Here is a 10,367-nt window from a genome sequence, read left to right as displayed (position 1 = left end):
ATTTTTTTTTTTTTTTTTTTTTTTTGCTGTGAGCTACCACAAGATCTTGTATATACAGTATAACCTTGTTCATGTATTCTACATTTTGAAATCCCAGTCTGTCCCTTCCCTTGCTGCCCTCTTGGCAACCACAACTTTGTATTCTATGTCCATGAGTCTGTTTCTGTTTTGTATTTCTGGTTTTTTTTTTTTAGATTCCACATATGAGCGATCTCATATGGTATTTCTCTTTCTCTTTCTGGCTTACTTCACTTAGAATGACATTCTCTAGGAACATCCATGTTGCTGCAAATGGCGTTACGTTGTTGGTTTTTATGGCTGAATAGTATTCCATTGTATAAATGTACCACATCTTCTTTATCAAGAACTGATAATTTTATAATTCAAATTCTTCCAAGTCCTAAAGAAAGACAGTGTTTCCCATTTTATATTTCTTTTCATCGCTGCATTGCAGTTTGCCATGACCATGACCATCGTAGTAAATACAATACAAAAACAATTATTGACTCATGTTCCTTATGACTATAGAGGCTTTTATCAGATAGAATCTCACAGTACATAATGAAAATTAGTAATGATTTTAATTCTAAAATTCAAGAGTAACAGAATATCAAGAAATTAGAATAATTCAATTTAAAAAAGTTAAAAAATTAGAATAATTAGCTAGTTTAAAATTTTAAAAAGGCAATATATTTGTATCAATATTTACTGCAAAATATTTGATTAATACATCATCTTTGCTAATAAAATATGTATGGTAGAAAACTACTTAAATACTGTTATTCTCTAATAGCAACAAAAAATATTTAAAATGAGAATAAATGGTTGAATTAAAATCAGTAATTAGGGACTTCTGCTGGTACCATTATTATTTAACATATTATTAGAAAATAGGGCATATAAATTAAAAAAAGATGAAAAGTGCAAATATTGATACAAACTTTGGAAATAGTATTAAAAATAGATTCTAGTGGCAGATGCTTTAAAACAGCAGACATGCCACTTAATTCTGTGAGAAAATATAATTCATCTTTTTATTATTAGTAATATATGCACCAGCTTAAAATATTTAAAACATTACAAAAGAATATGCAGTAAGGCCATCACCACAGCTTCACTGTCCCCACCCACGTTCCTCTGCCAATTACGATCTTTGAAAATGTAAGCAGAAAACAGGCGTGGCTTGGTAATTAGTCTATGTATGAGGACACATACATGTGTATCACTTATTTTTTAAATGTTATTTGTATATATTCTATATGTATGTTAATAATGGGTGTACCATTATTATTTACTCCATCACATTCTGACGGGCATTTATTTGTATCTAGTATTTTTACATGTCAGAAAGTGTATAGTTTTAATAACAAAGATTTCCAGGTTGGGGATATCTTAAATTTATACATCATAGAAATTAAAAGATAGTCAAAAATTTCTGACAGTCTGATAAGTGAAAAGGATAACTATATATACATATTTTAAACTATATTTTAATATGAATGTGGTATAATATTGTGTGGGTTTTTTTTTTTTTTTTTTTTTTTTTTTACTGTCAACTGCCTGCTCATTTTCTTTGCCTGTTGTTTTCCTGTTTCTTTGTTGATTCCATATATTTAGGAAATGATCCCTTTGTTACACGCTTTGCATGTGATTCTCACTAATCTGTCATTTCTCTATTGATTTCGCTTCTGATATATTCAGCTATGCATTTTTCTTTCAAATTTTATTTTGATAGCATTTCAGATTTAAAGGAAATTTGAAAGAAAATTACAAAATTACCATATATCTTTTACTCAGGTTCACCAAATATTAATATTTAACTACATTTATTTCAACTCTTTCCTCACTAACACATGCATATATGAAAAAGCACACAAACGCATCATGTTTTTTCAACCTTTGAGAGTATGCTGAAGACATGATTCCTCTTTTTCCCAAATTTTCCAATTTTTATTTCCTAAAAACAAGGACATTCTCCTATATAACTACAGCACAATTACCAAAACAGAAATTAATATTAATTCAGTGCTATTACCTAATCCACAGAAACTTATTCAAATTTTGCCACTTGATCAAATAACATACTTTATTGCTATAGCAAATCCTAGGTTGTTTTACATCATTATCGCGTGTTTTAGTCTCCTTTAATCTACAACAGCTCCTCGTTTTATGTGCTTTATGACCTTTTTAATGAAGAGTAGGGACAAGTTATTTTATAGAATATCTTTAATTGTTTTTGTCTGGTGTTTCCTCATAATTAGATTCTGATAATTTTATTTCAAGAAACCATATAAATGATTTTGTGTTCCAAGTTCATCATATCAGAAGGCATAAGATATTGATTTACTTTATTACTGGTTTTATTAACTTTGATTACTTCTTAAGGGTGATGTCTGCCGAGTTTCTCCCTTGTTAAGTTTCTGTTTTCCCTTATTATTAATAAGATCCCTGGGAGGGAGAACCTTTGAGACTACGTAAATATCTTTCAACTCCTCAAGGATTCAACCACTACACTTAGCATTTGCTGATGCTTTTGCCTGAATCAATTATTCTGATGGTTGCAAATGATAACTTTCTAATTCCATATTTTAATGCATGTGTTAGATGACTTTCTACTTTTAAAAATCTGTATGTTATTTTTATTTTCCAGCTTTATTGAATCATAATTGATATGTAATGTTGCATAAATTTAAGGTATACAATGTGATGATTTGATACACATATATATTGTGAAATGTTTACTATTGTAAGGTTAGTTAAAACTTCCATTATCTCACATAATTTCTTTTTAAGATCTACTCTTCTAGCAACTTTCAAGTATATAATGTAGTATTGTTAACTACAGTTACCATGATGTACATTAGATCCCCAGAACTTATTTGCTCTTATATGGGAAGTGTGTACCCTTTGACAAATTTTCGTTCCCTGTGGCCCCCAGCTCCAGCAACCACCATTATACTCTGTTTCTAGGACACTGGCTTTATCCAATTCCACATATAAGTGAGATCATACAGTATTTGCATTTGTCTGGATTATTTCACTTAAGATTATGTGTTACAGACCCATCCGTGTTGCTTCATACAGCAGGATTTCCTTCTTTTTCTAAAAATGTGTGTATAATAGCCCATTGTGTGTGTGTGTGTGTGTGTGTGTGTGTGTAACATTTTCTTTAACATTGATCTGTTGATGGACACTTAGGTTGTTTCCATACTTTAGCCAATGTGAATAGTGTTGCAATGAACATGAGAGTGCAGATATCTCTTCAAAATAATCATTTCATTACATTTGGATGTATAGACAAAAAGTTTGAATTTCTAGGTCATATCAAAGTTCTGTTTTTAATTTTTTAAGGAATTCCTATATGGCTTTCCATAGTGGCTGTGCCAATTTGTATTCCCACCAGAAGTGCACAAGAGTTCCCTTTTCTCCCCATCCTTGAAAACACTTGTTCTCTTTGTTTCTTTTTTATAATCATTCTAACAAGTGTGAGGTAATACCTTGTAGTTTCTATTTGCATCTCTTCCCAATAATAAGTTATGTAGAGCATCTTTTCATGTACATGTTGGCCATTTGGATGTATTCTTTGGGAAAATGTCTATTCAGATCCTCTGCCCATTTTTTAATGGGATTGTTTCTTTTCTGCTACTGAGTTGCACAAGTTCTTTCTATATGTTGGATATTAACTCCTTATCCTATATATGATTATCAGCTATTTTCTCCCATTCTGTAGTCTGCCTTCTCATTTTGTTAATTGTTTATTTTGCCTTTTAGTTTGATCTATCTCACCTTTTGACTTTTGCTTTTATTGCTTGTGATTTAAAAAAACGTTGCCAACATCTATGTCAAGAAGCATCTTTCCTCTGTTACCTTCTAAGAGTTGTATTATATAAGCTCTTACCTTTAGTCTTTTGCCCCATTTTGAGTTAATTTTTGTGAGTGGTGTGAGGGAGGAGTCAAATTTTATTTTCCTGTATTTGGTTATACAATTTTCCCAACACCAAGTGTTGAAGACTATCCTTTCCTCATTGAGTATTCTTGATTCCCTTGTCAAATAGTATTTGACTTAATATGTGCCTGTTTATTTCCAGGTTGTCTATTCTGTTCCATTGATTGATGTATCTTTTTTTATACCAATACCATATTGTTTTCGTTACTATGGTTTTGAAATATATTTTGAAATCAGGGAGCATGGTGCCTCCAGCTTTGATCTTTCCTAAGATTGCTTTGGATCTTTGGGGTCTTTTGTGATGCCATACAAATTTTAGAATGATTTTATCCATTTGTGTGAAAAATGCCATTGGAATTTTTATAGAGATTACATTGAATCTCTATAGACGGCAGTGGGCAATATGGCTATTTAAATAATATTAATCCTCCTGATCCATAGACACAGGATATCTTTCCATTTATTTGTATCTTCTTCAATTTCTTTCATCAGTGTCTTATTGTTTTTAGTGTACAGATCTTTCATCTCTTTGGTTAAATTTATTCCTAAGTATTATATTGTTTTTGATACTATTGTAAATGGGATTAGTTTATTTTTTTTTTCAGATTGATCACTGGTGATGTATAGAAATGTAACGGATTTTTCTGTATGCTGATTTTATATCCTGGAACTTTACTGAATTTATTTATTAGTTCTAATAGTTTTTTGACAAAGTCTTTAGGATTATTTCAATATAAAATTTGTCATTTGAAAACAGACAGTTTTACTTCTTTCTTTCTAATTTGGAAGCCAATTATTTCTTTTCCTTGGCTAATTGCTCTAGCTAGGAAATCTAGTACTATGTTGAAAAAGAGTGGCGAGGGTGGGCACTCTTGTCTTCTTTCTAGTCTTAGAGAAAAAGCTTTCAGCCTTTCACCATTGAGTAATATGTTAGCTGTGTGTTCATCATATACGGCCTTTATTATATTGAGATACATTCCTTCTATACTCAATTTGTTGGGAATCTCTATCATGAGAGAATTATTTTTGAATTTTTCAAATGCTTTTTCTGCATCTATTGAAAAGATTTTGTGATTTTTATCTTTCCATTTATTTATGTGGCGTGTCATATTTTTGACTTGTGTATGTTGAGTCATCCTTGCATCCCAGGGATAAATCTCTCTTGATCATGGTGTATGAGCCTTTTCATGTGCTATTAAATTGACTGGCTAATATTTTTATAAGATTTTTTAATCAATATTCATCAGAGATGTAGTTTTCTTTTCTTGTATTGTCTTTACATGGCCATAATAGTGAGGGCATATGTGGGTGAGGCACATGAACAGTCGTTGTTCTGACCATCCAGAGTGTAAAGGCTTGTAATTTGTGGGGCACTGTGTAAGATACTCAGATAGGTTTTGCCTCACTAGTTGGGCAATTTAGCTCTGTGCCAAATGATGCTCTGGTCCTGTCTAAAAAACTTTAGGAGAAAGATCCTAGGGGATCAAATGTTTCCAAGTAACTAAACTGCATTCAAGAACAAGTATCAAGGGGGTTGGGTATAGCTCAGTGGTAGAGTACATGCTTAGCATGCACAAGGTCCTGGGTTCATTCCCCACTACCTCCATTAAAAAAAAAAAAAAAAAAAAGGAAGAGAATTGTCAGGCTTAGATATCTCTTCGGGGCCAAGGGTGATCAAGCCTCTCCTGGGTTCAGAACATCTCCAGCCCAACAAATCTGAGGATCCTAAAAAAACTGTCAGCTATCTTGTTTCCTGAAGACCACCATGTGTGGATTGCCTGGATGTTGCATCCCCTGTTGCTTGTGTATGTAGTGGGGAAAAAAAAAAAAACAAAAACGATATGAGTGACATCATATGGTATTTTTCGTTCTCTTTCTGGGTTACTTGACTTAGAATCACATTCTCCAGGGCCATCCATGTTGCTGCAAATGGTGTTATTTTGTCTTTTTTATGGCCGAGTAGTATTCCATTGTATAAGTATACCACAATTTCTTTATCTAGTCATCTGTCGATGGAACATTTAGGCTGCCTCCATGTCTTGGCTATTGTAAATAGTGCTACTATGAACATTGGGGTGCAGGTGTCTTTTTGAATTAGGGTTCCCTCTGGATATATGCCCAAGAGTGGGACTGCTGGGTCATGTGGTAAGTCTATTTTTAGTCTTTTGAGGAATCTCCATAATGTTCTCCACAGTGGCTGCAACAAACTGCATTCCCACCAGCAGTGTAAGAGGGTTCCCCTTTCTCCACAGCCTGTCCAGCATGTCATTTGTGGATTTTTGAATGACGGCCATTTTGACTGGTGTGAGGTGATACCTCATTGTAGTTTTGATTTGCATTTCTCTGATAATTAGTGATAGTGAGCATTTTTTCACATGCTTATTGATCATTTGTATGTCTTCCTTGGAGAATTGCTTGATCAGGTCTTTTGCCCATCTTTGGATTTTTTTTTTTTTTCCTTCAGCACTTTAAATATGTCATCTCAGTGACTTCTGGCTTCCAAGATTCCTGCTAAAAAAAGAATCTGCTCATAATCTTATTGTCAATCTCGTCTGTGAAAAGCTGCTTTTCTCTTCTTGCTTTAAAAGATTCTTTTTGTCTTTCACTTTTGACAATTTATTTATAATGTGTGGTTCTCTTTGGTTTTAGCCAACTTGGAGTTCATTGAGCTTCATGGAGTTTAGATCCATGTTGTTCCTCAAATTTGGTAAGCATTTGGCTGCTAAGCCTTCAAATAATCTGTTTCCTTTCTCTCTCTTATTCTGCGTTGGCCATAATATAATGTAAATTGGTCCACTTGATGCAGTCCCAAAAGTCCCTTTGGCTCTGTTAACTTTTCTTTAAATTTATTTGTTTCTCCTGAGATTGAGCAATTTCAAATGTCCTACCTTCAAGTTTACTGATTCTTCCTGTTTGAGCGTGTTGAATTCCTCTAGTGATTTTTTTCAATTCAGTTGTTTTTCAGCTCCAGAATTTCTTTTTAGTTTTTTCTTTTCTTCTTTTTTAAAAAATAATTTCTATCTCTTCATGATAAACTCATTTTGTTTATGTATTGGTCTCCTGATTTCCTTTAGGTCCTGGTTCATGTTTTCCTTGAGGTTTTTAAGACAGTTTAAAAAAAATTCTTCGTCTAATAGAATACAGACTTACGGTTGCCGGGGGGGAGGGGGTGGGAAGGGGTAAACTGGGAGTTCGAGATTTGCAGATACTGACCGGCATATATAAAATAGATAAACAAGTTTATACTGCATAGCACAGGGAAATCTATTCAGTATCTTATAGTAGCTTACAGTAAAAAAGAATGTGAAAATGAATATTTATATGTTCATGTATGACTAAAGCACTGTGCTGTACACCAGAAATTGACACAACATTGTAAACTCACTATACCTCAATAAAAAAATTGTCTAATATATCCATTGCCTTTGTTTCTTCAGGATGTGTCACTTTATTTCCTACCTTTCAGTGGTTCATGTTTGTTTTTGTTTTTGTTTTTGTTTTTGAATGCCTGTGGGTTGTGTTTTGTTTTGAAAATGGGCATTTGAAAAAACAGCCACAGTTTTGCAGACTGGTTCTTTGCGAGCAAAGACCTTCACTAATGAGCTGGATCTGTTCTGAGTGTTGCTGTCACCCCAGGGTAAAGGGTTAGGTCTTCTCAGGTCTCTCCTATGCATGTATCTTTCCTGGGCCTGCTTTCCCCTCCCCCCCTTAACTCCCCATAGATGCTGCTACTTTTAAAGGTTAATTTCCCAAAGAGTCTCTCCCCAACTTCTCTTTGGGGCCTCAGATGCTCTATTGTATTTCTTCACCAATCATCTCTTGCCCCAGGTGTCTGTGAGTCCCCAGCTTTCAAAAGCAATGCTTTCTGTTTTCCATGGCTTTTCCCAGAGAAATTCAAACTATGCTACTTCCCCCAGCTGAGCTCTCAATTCAAAGAAACAGAGACCAATTTCTCAGGTGGCCCACAAACACGTTAGAATGTTGCAAATAGTCTACTCTGCACCCTCCTTTTTGATGGAGAGACTCGGGAACTGGGCTGTTGCTTCCTTTAGACCATACTGTGCTGTATCACACCAGGAAATTGTTGAGACCAACTGAGTAAAAGCACCATTAAGTTTCCTAGTATTTAGAATGTGGCTTTTTATCGACTGGGCATTCACTTGATTGCTGTAGTCCTTTAATTGTTTTCCAGGGCTCCTATAAATTTAGTTTAGCCCATCAATAGGTGTTTTTTGTTTGTTTGTTTGTTTTCATGTTTTCATGGAAGAAAGAGAGCCTGGAACTTCCCAGTCTGCTGTCTTGTTAACAGCACTCTACATTATAATACCTGTGGTCAGTATTCTAGCTCGTTTATCCCAATGCTCACCAGTGGTTTCAACTGTCAACGTGAACACAGGCTTTAGGCCTCCCTCATAGCTCCTCACCAGGAGTCAAAATGAAATATGTGGTTTTTTTTTTTTAAATTACTATTTAAAATTTTTATATAATTTTTAAAGGTTACACTCCATTTACAGTTTTTTATTTGAAGGTTAAGTTTCAGATTAATTTAAAGAAGTAGAGACAACCATCACTGCAGTGAAAAATGAACACAATTTATACCTTTAAAAAAAATTTCAGAAATACCAAATCAGGCAAGCTTCCAAAATTCAGAGTATTAAAAAATGCAAGTGTAGCTGCCCAGACAGATATAGCCCCTAGAAGACGGTGAATTTGGAGATACCGAACAGAACCAAAGGAATTTGAAACTGAAAGGGAGATTTGTCTGAATTAGCAGACCAATTCTTTCATTTTATAAATAAGGCAAGTGGGCAGACATTGAGCTCAGTCAGCTAGATGGGTGGTGCTTCTAATTCCTGCTGCGATTTGCAACAATGTGTATTTAAGCTACAAGGAGATAACTAGCCAAAACACATTAAGCCCACTGACTTAGAAAAACATTTCAAGACCAATACGCATGGTGCGGTGAAGTTGTACTGAAGCACAGCTGCACACCTCACATATTTAAGAGATTAAATGGAAAGAATCTCTCAAGGACTTTAATGCTCAGTTTTGATAAACACAATCGAGTTTCCATCCAGTTTTCTGATGTTTAGCAAAATGTACTAGCTTTAGAAAATGTATGTTCTTCAACTTTCTTCTATACTTTTTTTGGCCTTTCGTAACTGAGCACTGGGTTTGTTTTTTTTTTAATGTAAGTAGTGTGATGTTACACACATTTTAGGAATAAACAAAATCCATATTTCAGTAACTCAGTATATGTATACAATTAAAAGCTATCAAAATACGCTTTTCACTGGGAAAAATAAATAGAACGGACAAATGGATCTATACACAAAGTAGAAGTTAACTTTGGTAGATTTCAATGTAGGAATAACAAGCATATTTGCCCTCACTCCCCCAGAGCTGCTCATCTTCAGAGTTAAGATATAAAAAATATTTTAAATTGAGATAATTATGTTGACATTTGTTTCTCCACATCATCTTCGGCCAAGGTCTGAGCACGTACAATTCTCTGATTGTTGGAACCATAGTCAGAAGTATCTGGGACGCTGGTGGTGGATGTTTGCGGTTAACACTTGGAGTAACCACTATGGCTGTCCACACACAGCAACTGCGTTCGTCAAATGGTCTATATCCTTCTCATAGTCACCTTGGGCTAGTAACTCTTCAGCAAGCTGTCTTTCTTGGAGGAAGAATTTCTGAGCAGCTTCAACATCTTCAAGGTCAGGTAACTTGAAAAGTCTTTCTCCCCTTGGGAAGCTTTTGTTTCTTTCTTCATTTTCACAACCTGTTCTTGAAGTTGGTGTCACTCTATCAAAGTAGATGTAGTACCTAATGAAAAGTGCCCCTGCCCAAGATGGTGCTGTTCTGGCCCACTATCTTCTCTCCACGGAGGAGTGGGGTGGGTGGAACAAATACCTTTCAGCTTTGTTTACTCCAACAGGACTTTAACAGAACTTCTGTGACAATTAAGTGAAATAATGACGAAATGTAGAACAAGGCAAATGGAAGCTATTTTTGTAATCATCATCATCCCACTATATCCATCAAAATTCTGGAGTTAGTTCAGTGACAGGCATTTCAGAAGATGCTGGCGAACAGTCAGGAGTGATGCACAGAGACAGAGCATCAGGGGTTTTTGTTTTTTCCCCCCAACAGGGCCTTTGTCCTAGTCATCCTATGCCCCTACCTCCTAGAGCAATGCCTGATACGTATGGTTGGAACCCTCAATAACTAAGAGTCAAATGACTGAGCGAGTTCCCTGGAAAGGACTAAATCACTCTAGCATTCTGGGTAGTTCCTTGGGAGCCCACTTACTCTGCTAAGAGCTAAGGAGTCTAGTGGACATTTATGTTTTTAGGGTTATTCAGTTGTCTTGCAACCTGGTGGCCTCCATGGAGTGATTATGAAAATACTTGTC

This window comes from Camelus dromedarius, chromosome 10 (assembly GCF_036321535.1).
Source record: "Camelus dromedarius isolate mCamDro1 chromosome 10, mCamDro1.pat, whole genome shotgun sequence".
In the NCBI taxonomy this organism is placed as follows: Eukaryota; Metazoa; Chordata; class Mammalia; order Artiodactyla; family Camelidae; genus Camelus; species Camelus dromedarius.
Note: the sequence above shows the minus strand (reverse complement) of the source record.